Source organism: Cygnus olor, chromosome 19 (assembly GCF_009769625.2).
Source record: "Cygnus olor isolate bCygOlo1 chromosome 19, bCygOlo1.pri.v2, whole genome shotgun sequence".
Lineage (NCBI taxonomy): Eukaryota > Metazoa > Chordata > Aves > Anseriformes > Anatidae > Cygnus > Cygnus olor.
Window position 1 is genome coordinate 6917023 of NC_049187.1, and position 16778 is coordinate 6933800.

Here is a 16778-nt window from a genome sequence, read left to right on the forward strand (position 1 = left end):
CTGCAAACGAGCAAACAAACCAAAGACCAGACGATAAAGCAAAAGGCTGCCATCCAAAGGAAAAGCAAGTTTCCTACCAGGCTGTAAACAAACCCCCCAGCACAGGTTGGTTCTCCTGTCCCATCCCAAAACGCAAGGAGATATTTAGGTTAAGGAAGTCCGGGGATTGTCCCAAACTCCTTCCCACTCTCCCTGCTCGCTGAGATGGGAGATGCGTGCCCAGGGCATGGAGGGACCCTACATCAACCCCCTGCTGTGCAGGCAAGCAGCAGGCTTGGGGGCACCTGCCTTGCTCGTCACCTCACCCTGGGAGAGCACAACCGCCTCGGGAGCCCTCCCTCGGCCCGACAGGAGGATGCCCCTGCCCCGGGGAGGAAGGCTCAGCTGGGCTCCAGCCATCATCAATCAAGTCCCGCCGGGAAGGGCTTGTACGCCGTGCGGGATTCCTGGTGGCGTTCCTTTTCTCAAAGCCTCCTGCAATAACAGCAGCCGTTGCTCGGCTTCCTTTCTAGATAACCTTTTTCCTGCTGCCCAACATGTTTATCTGCTGCAGACAGACTGGCAAGATGAACAGGAAGGCTGATACCTTATCTCTCCCTCTCAAGGAGCTTATTTAAGTGCTGGAATGTGTCGCGATGGTAAACGATTGTTAAAATCCTAATGAGGTACATGAACCTAAGGACAGGTCCTGCTGGGAGGGAGCACCTCGTCAGAAAGGAGACCCACGGGGCTACAGGATCTCAGGCCTTTTTTGTATTGTATCTCTCCACAGACGCATCTCTTACAGTGTAAAATGTTTAAAGCCCAAAGCCTGAGCTCCTCGCCAGGCCGTGGTTAATGCTGCAGGCTGCTCCGGGCTACGTGAGGTTCGCTGTGTTCCTCTGATACGGTTTTATCAGTGTCTGTGCTCAGTACTCGGCCTGGCCTCGCAGCGAGGGTTCACACGTGGTATCTGCACGGCACCGCACGTATTCCCGCTCGCCCTTTCATCTGGGCTCAATGCAGGCAGCAGCGAGATGCTAACACATCCATAAAGGTAAATAGGATTTGAGAGCTGTCGGGCTAATTGAAATGAACGGGGCTTGGCTGCTCAGCCAGCCTGATACCACGAAACGAGACCTCTCCGGGGACGCAGCAGGCCAGGAGAGCGTCAGCACTTCACTTATTTCAGCCACTGCAAGTGGCAGCAACAGCGAGAGCAATTGCGGGCGCTGGGGTGTGAGCGCTGTGACAGCAGAGGGGCCAGGGAAAAGCAGCGTGGCCTGCGTGATGTCCCTAGCAGCTGCTGCAGAGGGGTGCGACAGGCTTATTTTTGTCCTGTCCCGGGGGAAAAAATAGACGGCGGTGCCGGGTGCCAGCCTGGAGGGGAGCACGCTGCTGGCAAAAGCAGGAGTGCTCCTCTCCCAAAATGCAGCTGCGTCCCCACTGCACCCAGGGGGATTGGATGGGGAAACTGGGAACGGGACCAGCCACCAGTGGAGGGGAGCGAGCCCCCCCAGTGGGATGCATGGCCCTAGAGAGCTCTGGGTGTGAATTTCTGCTTCCCAGGGCACAGAGAGGGAGTGATGGGGCCCCTCGGTGTGCAAGGTGCACGCTGCTACCATGGGCTGCTGCATCGGAAAGTTAATCTGTTCCACCTTGCCGACTACTTTTCCGTAGCCATGCAAAAGGAATCGCCATCCCAGAGCAGACCTCGGCCTGTCCGTGTTGCTTCAACAGAAGTGACCCTGTGGCAGCCAGGATGGGACAAGACGCTTTCTGGGACATCTGACCAGTGAGAGCTGCCCCATAACCTGCAGCTTTTTATCCCTTGCAAAACTCTTGCAATTAGGCACTGCGAAGTGCATGTCTGCAAGATCCTCCGAATGCTCCTGGCATCTTACAAGGCCCTTGGCTCCATCCCTTTGGGCGGCACCAGGATACCAGCCCCTGGCACAGCCTGATTTGGGGCTGCAGCGATGATCCTGCAGGGAGGCAGGACTGCCAGTGAAGCCCACGTGCTCATTTATTTCCTCACGATGCGATCTGATTATGCTGACGGGGAATTGGGCTTCCAGAGCTGCTATATCCTGACGTAGCTCCTGGGGCTCAGCAAGGAGCCAGTGACCGAACGTGTCCTAGCGGCTGAGTGTCCCTCTCTTGCGGTGTTTTGGACCATCAGGACGGGGCTGGGCAGCCCTGCAGGCAGCGCGATGCTCGAGGGCACCCAGCTCCGACTGCAGCCCCCACCCAGCTTCACAGTTGTCCCCGTCAATGTAAAAAATCAGGAATGGGGAGGGGGGGGTGAGGGATCCATCTGAGCCGCTTGGCGTCTGTGTCTTGTGATCCTGAAACCCAAGAGCCCCCCCTGACTCAGCAGGTTATTAATAACCCCCTGGCTGTGCTCCCGCCGCAGCGCCTGCCAGCCCTGGCATCACCTGTCTCCTCCGCAGCCAGGCGAGACGCGCACCCCGGGCAAGGTCAGGGGCTCCTTCCTGATGGCCCCCACGCCCCATCCCCACCCACAGGGCCAGGCAGAGGTGGTGCGAGGCTCCTGGCCAGCCCCTGAGGCCCCCGTGCCTCCTGCCAGCACAGGAGAGGCTCCTGGTGCTGCTGAAATTAGCCTTGTCGCGCCCCTGTCCCGGGTCCCCTGTTCCCTTGTACCTAAAATCAGCCCAGGCGCTGGGTTTCCTGGACCACAGCATCAGTGTTGCTGCCTGCCTGCCCCCTCCCCAGGCTAGGATATGTGGGGTGGCCCCGCTGCTGCAGACCCCAGTGGTGCCCAGTCCCTGTGCCCATTTGGAAGGGCTGGGGTCTGCCCGGACCTCCTTGGTCGCAGACTTCTTTTTTGCCCACTCTTCTTGCCAAGGCTGCGAGGGCAAAGGAGAGGAGCTGCAGAGCCCTCGGGGACCCTCCAGGTAGGTGTGGGATGTAGGGGAAAGAGTGACACACTCAGCAAAACCGTGGTGATGACGCAGTCTGGGTTTGGGCAATTCCAACTGGAGCACATCAGGACCTTCTTGGCTCCCCATGCACCAGGGGGTCCCCAAGCAAGGGGTCGCTGACAGCCTTGGGATGCATAGAGCAGAAATGCTCGAGCCTCCTCCTGCACCGGAGGGCAGCAGCGCACCCACATCCCCCCACACCATGCAAACTGGCCCCAGGGGTCTCAGCAGAGCTGCGGGGTGATTTGGGGTGAGGGTGAGCCAGGTGGTGTTTACCGCAGCTGGTGCTCATTAGCCAGGTTCATTAGCACTCCCTGGGCAGGTTTTAAATTGGCAAGTGGGAGCCACCTTCAGGCCTGGGGCAGCCCTGGGTGCAGCTGGAGCCCTGGTTCCTTCCCCTGATCGCTTCCTTCCCTCCTGCTCTGCTTCCCCCTTCTCTGCTCACAGGCCCCATGTGCTGCAGCTGCTGGGAACCCGCTCTGCAATGCCCTGACGGAGAGGCTGAGGTGTTGCTCTTGCTGCCATAAATCCCCCGGCACTCGGAACAGCGTCTCGGACCCTTCCAACCTCCCTATCTCCCCCTGCAGAGGCTGTGTCCTTCCCAGCCCAGTGGCTTGTGGCAGAGCTGGGCTCTTTGCTGGGCCCTGGAGGAGATCCCAGGGCCCTGCTGGGAGGAACGGCTCCATCCATGGCTTATTTTCCTCCTGGCCTCGTCCCTCTCCCCCATCCTTAGTCCTCCTCCTTTGCTCTCCTGTGAGCCCAGCAGGCAGACTTGTCCCTGCCTTGACGGAGACCAGAGCTGGGGAAGGAGGCAGCACAAATTTCCCCTTGTTTCCCTGGCTGCATCAGCACCTCAGCTCCACTTTATGTCCTGAGCAAGGGTGTTTGGGCTCTCCATCGCTATTGTGGCCGTTTCCATCCTGCTGTGCCCCTTGGCAGGACCAGATGGCGAAAAGAAAGGGACTGCTCTGCAACACGGATTTAGTTCAGCAGTGCGACCCCTTCCCTTCTCTCCCTACTGCTCTTTTACCCCCTCCACCTCCCTCATTTCCCTCCCAGGGCTCTATCCCTCCTTTCCCATCCCCTCCACCTTTCTCCCCCTTATTTCCCCACCTCCTCTCCCCCTACACCCACCCCACATCCCGGCCCAGCAGCGGATGAAGGATTTAGGTCTCCCGCAGCAGGACCACCACTTATCGCCTTGATCTCCACCCCGGGGACAGTCGGTAGGTGTGGGACCCTTGAGGGATGGGGGGCACAGAGCTGTCCGCCCCCCATCCCACCCCACCCCAGCCCGGTGCTCCCCGGGGAGATGCCGGGGACTGAGCGCGGCCGGCGGCGGCTCCCAGGCTGGGTTTGTCGCTCCCTCTAGCGGGGACGAAGCAGGATGGCGCTGGGCTGCCAGGAGGGGTCCTGGAGGGAGAAATCCCGGCCCGTTCTGTCGAGCTGATCCCAAAGGGCTCCCCAGCAGGGCATGGGGAGATCCCGGCCTTTGGGGGCTGGAGCTTCTCGGGTCGGGACTGTGCCTTCCCAGGCAGATACTCGGCTCCCGCTGGAATATTTAGGAAGCGTGGTAATAATTAAGGAGACTGAACTCATGAGGGACTTGGTGAGACCTGATGAGGCAGAAGGGACAAACGTAGTCACGAGAAACAGGGCTCGCTAAAGCGTAGCGTTATTTTATAAATCGTCTGTGAAAAGGGGAATGCTGCAGCTCTGGAGAGGCTCCAGATGATGACCTTTGCCTGGGAGCTCTGGAAGTGAATCCCACAGCCCCTGCTAACCACAAGTTGTCATCTCTGTCTCTGCACGTGTGCAGGATTCACACGCTGGCCGGGCTGCGATCATCCTGTAGCAGATCAGAGGCACGCTTGTCAGGGACAGCGAGAGTCTGCTCGCTTACAGCAGGGGCTGCAGTTCTCCCAAAATCACTCATTCTCATCAGCTTCATCACGTTCAGAGGCAGCTGATCGTTCCCTTCGGCGGGGCGAAGCGAGATATTTTTGAACTGCGAAACAACAGCTGTCTCGCAGCACACGGAGCGGGGGAATCAGATGGTTGGGATTGAAGGCTGGAACCGTGAACCCAAACACGTCCCCGAGCCTGCATTCCTGCCACATCTGTGGTCATTGTGAGGGCTTCAAGGCAGGCAACAAAACCGTGTCGGTTTAAATCTTGACTGAATATCAGGCATTGCAAAAATGAATTACTTTAAGGTGCCTCAAAATATCTTTAATAAATTTAGGGCATCTATGGGTTTGCCTGTCCACGTGTTCGATTTCTGGGAGGTCTGCACCTCCTTGTCAGTGCAGGTCTTGTGGCTAACTCCAGCCTGAAATATTTGGCTGAGTTTGTCCCCAAAGTAGGCTGTGGTTTTCCTGTATGGACAGACAGAAGTGAAATAGCATTTTCAAGAGACAGTGGGTTTTGTTGCTGAAATTTCCCCATCGGTTCTCCAGAGGTTTGGCTCCAGCATTGTTTGGGACAATTGCTGATCTTCAAGTCAGAGCCAAATAAAGCTGATAAAATTGCCTAATGCAGTGACCTGCTTATGAATGGCTGTAAAAGTCAGACAGGTTGAGCTAAGGCGGTCATGTGTTGCCTTTCTGGGAAATATTTCTTGTGCTTTGAGATGCGCTTTCTAGGATCCTATGTCAAATAACTGAATTCCCATATTTGTCTTGATTTCCTCCTCCAAACTCTTTGAAAAAAAGAGAGTTTGACAGAGGCTAACCAAAGGTGCTAAGTTCAAAAGCAGACACTCCTAACTGGTTTTCAGCATACTCTGGTGGCAAGTGCTGCATTGAACAAAAAGGTCCTTGCCTGATGAAACTTCTTTAGTATTTGCAGCTACATTTCCCTGGTTTCTTCTGAGTGTGCTGAAATGTCAGCATGTCACCAACAGTCTTTGGAGTCTTTTCAAGAATACAAACAGTTTTGTTGTGAGGAAGGTGCATGGGGCTTCTTGAATTTTCTTTTTTTTTTTTTTTTCCTGGAACCTCTTCCTATTTATGCAATCAAGGCTGTGGGAAGGCTTCCCAGTGGCTGTAGTAAAAAGGAGTTTGGGGTTTTAAATCTGGACTGAGAACAGCCTTGTTAGCTTCTGAACAGCACAGCCAAATGAAAAATCACGAAGCCAGGATGAGCAGAAGCTGTAGCCTTGTTTTGCAGCTACACCCAGGGAAAAACTGAAGTGATGGCTGATGAAGTGCCTCCAAAATACTTGCAGTATCAGGCAACTGGTATTTGATCCTCATTGCAGACAAAGCTCAGCACTAAAGCCAGCTGAAAGCAATCCACTTCTCACTGGAAGAATAGTTTCTTCCTTTTAATCAGCCCTGTTTTAAATGATTTCCTTTTTTAGAGCCTTAAATAGTCATTTTATTTTCTCCTTCAGGCAGCCAGCATTCACTCACTAAGAACGGCGTAGGTCTGCAGACTTTAAAAGGACAAACAATAGTCTGGCAAACGGAAATGCTTCGATGGCATCTTGTTCTCATGCAGAGCCTGCGGGTTCCCATAGGCCACAAAGGAATAAAGAAGAGGTACTTCTTCAGCAGCTACAGGAGCAAGAGCCACTCACCTGTGAGAGCTAGGGGAAAAAGAAAAAAAAAAAAGGCAAATAAGACTGGCTGGGGCGCCCGGCCCCTCCTGCAGTAGGAAGGAACTGGAGTCAGTGGGTCTGTCCTGCCTCTGTGGTGAGATTTGATGGGGAAAAAGAATGGGAGCTGGGGGCAGACAGAGGGGACCCCTAGGCCTGGGGGTGGCCAGAGCTACTCTGGATGCCTCTAGGGAGGGGATGTGGGTGCTGGCACGCCGAGAGAGCCGCCACCTGCCTTTGTGAGAGCAGGAGAGGAGCAGCCGGCCTGGCTGCATAATGCACAGGAGATGGGCAGTGATTGCATCCCACCTGGGCACCCAGACTGCTGCCCTTCCACGCAGAGCTGGCCAGGGAAAGGAAGGAGAGCGTGCAGCTGGGGATGTCAGAACCAGATGACACTCTAAGGGAAAGAGGATTTTGGGTAGCTGTGAGGATTGTTTTTCTTTGGATCTGGAAAAGACAAGTCGTGTTTGACCGGAGGATTTCTCTGTTGCAGTTATTGATGGGATAGAGCAAGCTGGGGAGGAAAAAAAAAAGGTTCTTTTCAGTGAAAACAGTGAAGTTCTGACATCCCTTCTTTGATACACAATGAAAACTTGACATTTAGTGTTGTTTTTTTTTATTTCCAGAAACACCAGCAAGAACACATTTTCCCAATGGTTGGAGCTACTCAGGTAGAATATTGAAGACCTTGATTAAAGTCTGTGGTTTACTTTTTTCTTTTATATTTTCCCCTCCATAGGGCATGTTTTTTTTTCCACACCCATCTGTAAAATAAATCTTTGTGCATGTAATGGTTCAACAATCTCAGGGCCTGAGATGAATTCAGTGCCCTGGGAACTGGTCAGGTATTCAATGAATGTTGTGGGAGGGAAAAAATAAAATGAAGAAACTACCAACCGGCCCTGAGAGCAGAGCTGCTGTAACTGCATGGCAAGACCCCAGGCACTTAATTAGATGCACTGAGGGGACCATGCCATAGGTTAGTGTAAATGAGCACAGTGTTGCAGTCTTTGCTTTCCCTGATCAGATTTAACCTAGTTTAGAGGAAAAGCCAAGAGTCCTCAGTTTTCATGCTCTTTTCACATTCCCCACATTTTCATTTCACTGCATTTCACATTTCTAATCCCTCATGGGATTAGAAAGCACATTCTGCCATGGACAGGTTACTCCACAACTGTCCACGATGTTTCTTCTGCAGCAGCTGATGTTGGCTGCTGTCTGAGATGGACAGAAAACTAGAAGGACCACGATCTGACCCCATAAAGCAAATGCATGCCTTGTGTGTGCTGAATGGCCTCTGGATGGAGTATGGAGTGGGATCACTTTGCTTTTTTCCAAATGGATTGTGGCATTTTGTGAATGACCATAAGGACAGTAAGGGGCTGTCTTATGCTGCAGGCTGACATTTACAGCTGAGCAAAGTGATAGCAAAATAGCATAAGAGCGTTTAGCCTTCAGTTTGCTCTGCTGTAAACAACCCTGAAAGATGCAGGCCATGGGTGAGGATTTATAGATGTAGAGCAAATGTTTGAAGAAGCTGCAGAATATAATAGTAATTCAATTATTTCTAGGAAGCCTTAGAGCACAAGACATTTCTGTAGATACAAATTCTATACTAGGGCTGTAAGCCCTCTGCAGTGGTTATTTTCTATTTGACAGGATTCTTAATTAGTGGAAGGATGAAGCACACAGCAGGGTTCATGCGTTCACTTGTAATTAATCCTGGGAAGAGGAAGCAGGAGGTTCTGAGTTTGACTCTCACGTCCAGGGGAAAATTTGCTCAGCAGTCTGGAAGAGGTCAAAAATCGGAGTGGGTGAGCAGTCCTTCCAGAAAGGATCCTACACGGAGCTGTGCATTGAACTTCATCCAGGTGAAACCCATTCATCAGTCTGTCCAAGTCTCCTCTCACCGTCCCCACCCTGCTCACTGTAGTCTGTTGTGGGTCTAATCACAGCAGGACTCATGTTAAACCCATTCTCATTTATACACAGGCAGGTGAAAGGTGCTGCAGGATGTTCGAAGAGTGGCACAGGAATTCATCGCGTTATGCCAAGGTCTGGTGTCATCCTCATGGACCAGGTTGCAGAGGAGCCACGCTTTTCCCTTCAGTGATAGGAACACAATGTCTTTTCACTTTTCAGATGGTGACCATCTCTGAACAGAGAAGAGCTCAGCCCCAATACAGTCCTGACCCATGAGAGTTTACAAAGCTCCATGGAGTTGGCCTCAGTGTGCTGCGAGGCGCAGGTAAAGAAGCAGTTTGTGGGAGCTGCAGCGTACACACCTGATAATGAATATAGAATTGTCTTTCATTTGTTTACTTTGTCCTTTGATCTCCACAACAGGTTGCATTAGTTTTTTCTTTAATTGGCACATCTATTCCCTTGGCCTTGGATTGTTGCCTTGGAGATGCACAAGAGACCTTCAGAGAACTGCTTATTACAGCAGCAGGTGTGCATAGCGCTGACCTGGACAAGCCTGTGTGAGTCACCTGCCGGTGGTTTGGGTTGTAGGTGGCTGCGTAAGTCATTGAAAGCGAGGGGATCCCACAGTGCCCGACTCCCGAAGGGCAACATTAATGCCTTTGGGTGTTTGCTGTTATTGTGCATCAACAACAAATAGCACAAGATGGTTCACTCTTCTTCCTCCTCATTTGCTGACAAGGGCTGTGAAACAGCATGGTGCTGCAGGGAAGGGCACCTGAATGTGAAAAGCGGCAGCCCAAATCGGAGGCCCTCTCTGGAAACTTGGCTGACCTGTAGCTTTGCTGGTGGAGGACAGTGAGGTCTGGATGGGCAGGAAGCAAGTTAGAAGAGCTGTTTTTATTTGTGTATGTGTGCGTGCATGTGTGCACTTGTCTGGCCAGATGGGAAGACTGATGGAGAAAGAAAACCAAACAGGCCAGGCTAATACCCTGACTCCCCAGAGATTTGGGGTAAGTGGGAGTTTGGTAGTGTCAGGAAGGAGAGTGGCCCTCTCCATGCAAGTGCCTGTAAGCAGAAGCAGAGGGCATTGGCCTGCTGTCTCCAGAGAGGAAAAATGTGCTGCATGGAAGATGAGATGGGCAGGAGCAGTGTGATACTTCGTTATCCAGAGAAGGAAGGGATCTGACAGCCAGATGATGGTTTTTAGCAGTGCTTGTGCGTCTCTTGGTAGCTCAGTGCCTGGCAACTTCTACAGCCGTGCAGATCAACTGTAGGAACATCACATATGGTCCAGAAAGCTGTTCCTGCGTTTCCTCCCTCTGCACTACTCCTGATGACTGTTTGAGATCACACACATCTCTCCTGAGCACCAAGCCAGGTGCCAGCCTTCACCCTGCTCCCGTAAGCCCGGGGAGAGGTGAGGGCCGTTCTCCTGCAGCACCAGGGTTGTGTGCTGCAAAAGCCCTCTAAAGGCACCTTCCATTCATAGGGAAGGGGACACAGTGTGACAGCACAGGACTGGTGACCCATGAATAAGCTAAAGAAGGCAGTTGCAAGAGGCCAGTTCTCTGTAGAAATTGCCCAGGTGCTTGTGGTGTGTGTGTGTGTATAATGTGTATTTATGGGAGTGATTCAGTATTCTTTCCTATTTTTTAGAGGCTTTTTTTGTCACTGTGGTGGCCCCTGCCAAGATGGTTAAAAACAGGCATAATTTAGAAACTTCAGGGCCACCTTTGAGGCAAAGCAGAGGAATGTATCATATGCAGAGATCCTGAAAATATTAAGTAAGCCCAGATTTTAAAGATTTTTAGTGACTTTTCTCTAATTAAAACCACCCTGAAAATGGCCTGCTTGTCATTTTCAAAAACTGCTGGATGGTTTCTAAAAAAAAAAAAATAAATAAATGCATGTATACCTACAGCCTGGCCTTTCACCACAAAATGTAAGCTGTCACACTGCTGAACACCCATGTGTGTTACAGGACAGGAAAGGAAAAATAAAGGAGAAAATATTTTGGCTTTGCATGTGAGGAGATAACTCCCAAGCTACGGAAGATGCCCTGGGTGAGGAACTGCGCTTCATGGCAACTACTACAACATTTTTAGTGCAAACTTCTTGCCAGGAATGCTGCTCACATTGTGTTGACCTGCATCTCTGTTCAAGCCTGTGGGGTTTGAGGCTTGCCTCATGAGGCTACTTGTATTTTATGGCTGGGTAAGGTTTTGTTTTGTTTCAGGATAGAAGTGCTTACTTTGCCCTGCTGCATTCATTTCCATTATTGTGAATGGAAAAAAAATTAACTGCATTTCTGGAGTGAAATCCTTCCAGGGGGCAGTTCCTCCAGGTTGCCCATAAAATCAGAGAGGCATGCCAGGCTGACTTCACTGCTGTCTGTGGAAAGGCAAAGGCTGTGGCTGGACAAAAATCCCCACAACAGCCATTGCCCTGCTGCCCTGCCCGGGTTGGCCTCAACAAGGAGGCAAAAACTTCAGGGAAAGTCTCTTGTAGTCCCCTTGAAGGTATCCCTAGGGTGAGTGGTTTGAGCTCAGGACTGCTGAAGGGGGATGTGGCGGTGCACTTGGGGCTTGTGTGTGGCACTTTGTGGGCGGACTGGGTGGGATGGGGTGTGTTGGGTGACTTTGCTGTCCCCAGCCCCTCTTAATACCCCCGTGAGGGGCTCGGTGTGTGGTGAGGCAGCCAGCCCTGCTGGCTCTGCGGGGGGGGAAAAAAAACAAAACCCTCGGGGAAACAATCTCCCCTCAGAGCTGAGCGAGAGCCTGCTCCGGCTGTGTGGAGAGCGGGGCTGGGGGTGGAGAGCGGGGCTGGTGCTGGAGGAAGCCGTCAGGCCGCAGCTCTGCCCCTTTCCTCCTCCTCCTCCTCCTCCTCCATCTTGGGCCGCCCCTCAGTCGCCTGGCCGGCGGGGCTCTGCAGGCGGCGCTGTGCGGAGGGCGGTGGCGCGGCGCCCTCCCGGGCGGGATTGACAGGCCGGGCCGGGGGAGGAGAAGGAGGAGGAGGAGGAGGCGGCAGCGGCAGCGAGAACCCGTATCGCCCCGCCGCCGCCGCGCAATCCGCCGCCATCCGCCGCGCCCCGCGCCCATCGCCCCTCGGCACCCGGCTCCTCAGGCGCTCCCGGCTCCCCGCCACCCCCACAGGTGGGTATCGGGGGCCGGCGGCGGCGGCCGCGGATATTTGGGGCGGTGAGTGGGGCCGGGGGAGGGCGAGGGAGGAGGAGGAGGAGAAGGAGGGAGGAGGAAGGGGGGGAGGGAGAGGGAAGGTGGGACGAGGCAGCCCTAAAATGGAGCCGGAGCCAGCGGCTGCGGCACCCCGCGGCCTCCCCGCCGAGGGTGTCCCCACAACAAATGGGGTTGTGGGGGCTCCCTCCCGCTGTTTGGGGCTGCTTTGGCCGCCGGTGTTTATTGTGTGTGGCCCCCCCCCGGGGTGCTGGGGGCGTCTGGGGCCGATGCGGGGCCTGGCCACCGCCCCCCCCCCTCCTCCCCGTTCCCCCATTCCCCCCTGCGAGGGCCGCGCTGAGGCCTGGGGGAGATTTGGGGTGGATTTGGGGGTTTTTGGGGCTCCCCCCTCGGCCGGGCCCCCCCTCACACACACACACCCCCCCCCCCACCCCGGGGGGCTGGGGGCGGCCTCGCAGCCCGCCGCGCAGGCAGCTTGTTTTTCCTCCTCGCCTCGAGTGTGACACAAAGATATTTTTGTCGCGCCGTGCGCCTCGCAGCAAAAACAAGGGGGATGGCACGGCGAAGGCTGCCTTGTTTTGTTGTCGTGAGGGAGCCCACAAAAGGGTTCCTGAGGCCGAGCGATGAAAAATGCAGGCCGGGTCGTCCCCCCCCCCCCCCCCCCATGAGGGGGGAAAGGGGGGGGCTCACCCTGCAGCTGGGGGAAAGGAGGATGCAGTTGGGGTGTTTTGGCGCTCGGCGAGCTCGCTAGGTAGGTTTGGAAAGGTGTTTTTGCTTCGAGAAGGAGTTTTACAGCTCGGGGTGGGCGGGAGGGCGTCTCCTGCAAAGCAGGGGGACCATAACAGGGGTCCTGGGTGCAGGTGCTGGGCTCGGAGGGGAGGGTTTGCTCAGGGTGCTGGTTAGCAGCTAGCAGGGTTTTTTTTTTGTTAAGGTGACTACAGACAACCCCCTCGTCTGGGAAATCAGAGCTGACCAGGTTTGAATGAGCTGGGAGTTCGGGGTTTTGTTAGGAAAGTTGTTTTGGTTTGTTCTGAGGGCTTTTTTGTTGTTGTTTTTGTCTTCCGAACATCAGAAGGGTGGGATACGCACTTGAGTATCAGCTCATCAAATACTTGTGTATTAGCTTTACTGGTGTTTGGGGCAGTAACGTATGATAAACATATGTTCGGGACTTAAGTCGTTCTGTTTCTAGGAATAGGTATTAAGTGTAAGCGGGTTGCAGTGGCTTCATCATCTGCTGTACCTGGCTGGGAGGGAAGGCATCCCTCCCATTTCAGGACCGAATCGAGCTTTATAGGGAAGGGATTTTATTTTATTTTGCTTTGGACCTTGTCTTGCCTGGTTGAAATACCTATCTGCACGTTTCAGTTTAAATGGAATACTGTAAGTGGGCCTCGGTTCCATCAGGCTCCCGCAGATTTTCGTGGGTACATGGGTGATGCTACTTCTTTCAGAACCGTAGTCAAAGAGGTTCTTCCCAGTTAGCAAAATGTATTTGGGGGGAATGATAAAGAAGGCCTCTTCCACATGACCTCTTTGAAGTTCTCTAGTACTTTCTTTTTATAGTTAAAAAGTCCAGATTAAAAATCAGACAAAATCACAAATACTGCTTAAGATTAGTGTTCTTTTTTCTTAATTACATGTTTCCTCCAACCAGTCCTAGTACACGTGCTGTCAGCTGTATTTTGGTTTGGTGCTTAATTCGATAGCCACATTGAGTATAAGGTGATGCTTCTTTTATTCCTAGTTGCTTTCACTGGTCTGGTGTTCTGCACACCTTGAGTAGACAAGATGTCACACGTCTTAGGACATCTTCAGCCGTGTTCACTGATAAGAAAACATGTCTACGCGGCTTGGACAGGCATCTTTTCTCCTAAAAAACAGTAAAACACATAGGCATTTATACAGGTTTCCAAAGTTGTTATATGGTGCCTTTCACTTTGCATGGAATTTTTATTTATTTTTAGTCTATTAGAGCAATTTTTTGGGGGGAGGGGCCAACTTTTTTTCCTAAATTCAGTGACATTTTTCTTTGGTCCTACAGTATGTATTTTGATAAACTGTGGACTTTTTTTCTATTTTTCTGTGCGCTTGAGAGCTAAAAAATGAAACTCAGCCAACCTGGATGAAGAAGGGAAAGTAAGTGTTGGAAAGGAGAGGCAGGATTTAAAACTATTTTAGTTTTAATAAATATGAGTAATGTTCCTAAAGAATTATTATTATTAAAACGATTTAACTTTTATAGTGACGTTTTAATGAAGCCTTTTATTAAAGCTTTCTGTAAAACCTAACTTCAAAGGCTAATTTGTGTGAACAACCTCCTAAAAGTAGGGGTGGCATTAGAGGCTCTGTTTTTCTCGTGCCTGACGCAACGCGCCCCAGTACCTGACTGAGCGATGGTGTAAAGACAAATCCTCGCTCTTCGGGTGTCTGGTGCCGATGCTTTTGCATAGCTCCCGACGCCCGTACTGTGTCCTGCAGGCTTTCCCATGTGAAGTGCAGCTGGCAAATGCCGGGACCATGTTTTTGGCGCGTCTCGTAGTGCCTGCGGTGTGCCTGAGCTGTACAATGCAGCGCCTGTTAGATTATCCCTTACAGAACTACCTGTTTAAGGTCCAGAAGTGTGAGTTGCTCAAGGCCCTCATTGTGCTCACCTGAGTAATTGGAGGTATTTAAAGGCAAGCTGGGCTAACTTTCTCAAGTGCGGCTGCACCGAAAATAATAGCATGCATTTTTGTTTTTTGTTTTATGATGATACTTACCGTGTACAAGGAGGTCTGGCTATAGCAGGGTTTTTTCCACTTGTAATTGCACGTTTTCTTGTAGTGGATCTAGAAGCAGAAAGGACAGCAGAAACTTGCTGAATACAGACCAGTAACTTCAGGGTGAGGAGGGAGAGAGGGTTTGTTGCAAGGACTGGATGTCTGTGGTCGTCCTTCTCTTTACTAGATTCCTCCTTTTTTTCTGCGACTTGGCGATGATTGTGGTGGCTCAGTATCTGAGGAGCCTGAGTATCTGTGGTGGCCTCGCTCTTCAGCTAATCATGCCTTATAAGTGGGCTTTGTTTTTCGCGTGGCACTGACTCATTCTCCTAATAGGTCGATAATTTCACAGCTCCTTATCGCTAGTTTGTCATTTGGAACAGAAGAAACGCAAAAGTGAGACGGGTGTCATCAGGCAGTGAGGCGAAAGCACTGCGAACAGGTAAAGGCCGGGGAGGTGCAGTTTTTTCCTTCCACTGAACAGCTGTTCCTAACTGCTGAAATGAAGTGGTTTTGGTACGGTGCACTCCTCCTGGAAAGCCCCTGCTGAAGGTGGTTTCGCAGATACATGCACAAACCATCTGATTTGACTGAAATGTTCTTTTCCCCAGGAGGAAAAATGGGGCCGAAGCAAAAGATTGTATTATAACGTTAAGCCTTGCTGCAATGTACCTTGGGCTTCTCTTCAGTTAGCAGCTTGTGCTTGTATTCAGGATGTTCTGTGAGCATGTGCTTCCTGTGCAGAGGTGACTGAGAAGTAGGAGCCTATGAGTAAACTTATTGGGAAGTGCATAGCTGCAAATCCTTTTATTTTTATCTTTTTTCCCCTCTGGAATCCCTGGTACAGTAACGCAAGCGGTCTAGAGGCTGGTCTGGTAGCACTGGGTTGTTCCGTGTTTACCTGGGGCATTGGTTTGTTCTGAAGCCGCTTGACTTGCGGTGCTGTGGGGTCTGTGAGGACAGACGGCGGTTTTGAGGTGGTAAAAGGTGTGTGTGTCGTTCTGCAGAGGCCGTTCTGCTTTTTCAGTGTGTGGTTCTGAACATCTGAATGTTCAGGACAGTGCTGGTAAGCTAGCAGGGGCAAGAGCTCACTGTTACCTCTGGATAGAATCACGGAATTGTCTAGGTTGGAAAAGACCTTCAAGATCATCAAGTCCAGCCGTCTTAAGAGGCTGCAGGCATTAAGTTGTGGAGGACTGGTGAAAACAGCCGTGCTTTGGGTGCAACGGAAGAGGTAATGGTCTGCTCTGAAACGTGTAAAAGTGGCAGAGGAGGGAAGGTGGGCCAGGCCTAAGTACAAAGACGAAAAATCTGAGGAAGAAAGCGAGGACTTGGTGGTGGCACGGAGCATCTGGCCAAGAGGATTCCTCTGTTGCAGCGCAGTGCTTGAAGTATACAAGGGGCTTGAATTAGCAGCTGGGAGCATCCTCAATAGCCTTTGAATTCTGGATGAGTGGCACTTAAGAGGAGTAAACTGTGCAGTATTTCCAGTGTTAGTGCCCTGCTGGAAGAGGTTTGACAGAGGAATCCTTCCTGGGTAGCCGCTGAGACATTTTGGGCGCATTTGGTTGTGATTGGCGCTGCAGGGAGTGCGTAGAGGCAGGTTTGAAGAGCTTGCATTGGGACTTTGCCTCCCACAAGCACTTCTTGTGTGGGAATATACTGATTTTTTTTGGAAGCGTTCTGCAGTGGGGTAGGTTCTTCAGCTGTTCCTACCTGTATGTGGGCTGGGAGCCCGTACAAAAGCCTTGAGTGCTCTTGTTCACAGAGTTTAGAGTGGGTTGTGAAGCAGGCAGGGGAGTAGGGACGTGCTTGAGACTGTTTCTTCACGGCTGGAATAGTGCACAGTATGGTTTTATCTTTTTCTTAAATAACCGAAGCATCAAGCTCCCACCTAGCAACTGAAACTTCAGGGCCCGTCATTTAGGAGCAGTTTCACAGGATTTGAGCATTATTACAGCGTTAGCGTTCCGCATCTGAGCAAAGCGTTGCTTTACCGATGGCTGTGATCCTGCTCTAGGACAAGCAGTGCGTGGGGTCGCTCATCTAGGAGGTGTCAGCGGCTTTCCCTGCCCCAGCATTGCAGACCTGCTCCTGCAGACCTCCCCCTGGACCAGGACTTTGCGCTGCTCTGGGCCACGCAGCATTAGGAAGGTGAGGTGATGGAGGGGGTGGTTCCTCTAGCCCCACAAAGCTGGAGGAGAAGGGTCTGTTTCTTGCCCTGCCGCTCAGCAGAGCTGCGTAGTTCCCTGGTGTCGTTTTCTGTCTGGAAAATGTGAGTGGTGACGCTCACACACCTTGTCAGTTATGCACCGAGAATATCTCTGTAAATTAAAGCATCTGTGAAATGCTTTCGCTTCCTGTCCAGCTC

At 52.1% G+C, this 16778-nt stretch overlaps 1 protein-coding gene and 1 long non-coding RNA gene across 22 annotated transcripts in view; both read left to right on the plus strand.

Moving 5' to 3' along the window:
• The first annotated feature begins 585 nt into the window (after positions 1-585).
• Positions 586-7275, plus strand: LOC121057478. Its single transcript, XR_005813801.1, has 3 exons — positions 586-1036; positions 1549-4150; positions 6322-7275. It is a non-coding gene; the product is annotated as an uncharacterized LOC121057478 (long non-coding RNA).
• Positions 7276-11363: 4088 nt separating this feature from the next.
• PRRC2B (proline rich coiled-coil 2B) overlaps positions 11364-16778 on the plus strand; it is a 50083-nt gene continuing 44668 nt past the window's right edge. For 13 of the 21 annotated variants that reach the window (XM_040531719.1, XM_040531727.1, XM_040531733.1 and 10 more), the window contains exon 1: positions 11364-11606. The gene's annotated coding sequence lies outside the window, so the exon portion shown is untranslated. Of the gene's footprint in view, positions 11652-11777; positions 12397-16778 lie in introns of those variants that run through there. The other 8 variants (XM_040531723.1, XM_040531729.1, XM_040531736.1 and 5 more) reach the window with 2 other exon arrangements.